The sequence below is a fragment of the Trachymyrmex cornetzi genome, unplaced genomic scaffold (genome assembly GCF_001594075.2).
Source record: "Trachymyrmex cornetzi isolate Tcor2-1 unplaced genomic scaffold, Tcor1.1 scaffold974, whole genome shotgun sequence".
NCBI classification, from domain to species: domain Eukaryota; kingdom Metazoa; phylum Arthropoda; class Insecta; order Hymenoptera; family Formicidae; genus Trachymyrmex; species Trachymyrmex cornetzi.
The window spans coordinates 3,391-3,820 of record NW_017300327.1 but is presented as its reverse complement, the minus strand read 5'-3'; positions in this window follow the sequence as shown (position 1 = coordinate 3,820).

Here is a 430-nt window from a genome sequence, read left to right as displayed (position 1 = left end):
TTTGTGCTCCCCGCTTTACATCTTATGTAAATCAATATGGCGACATTATGCTAGATGCTCATTGGTCCAGTAGTCTTATGTTATGCTTATGCTCTGTTATGCATTTCATGTGTGAGAGCCCTTAGGGCCCAGACACAAGCTTTTGCACAACGCATAACGCATAGTGCATAAGCGAATCAACTAATCAGAAACTTTCCTTTCCTCTCATTCCGTGGAAAAGAAGAATTTCGATTGATTGATTCACTTATGCACTATGCATTACCCCGGATCTACAATAGGGTTTTAAGCCTTAAGCCATAAGAAATGGGCGAATCACAGTCGCTTATTCTTCTCGGATTCGACTAAAATTGGTCAGTTTCTTACGGCATAAGGCATAAAACACCTATTGTAGATCCGGACTTATGCGTTATGCAAGAGTCTGTGCTACGGC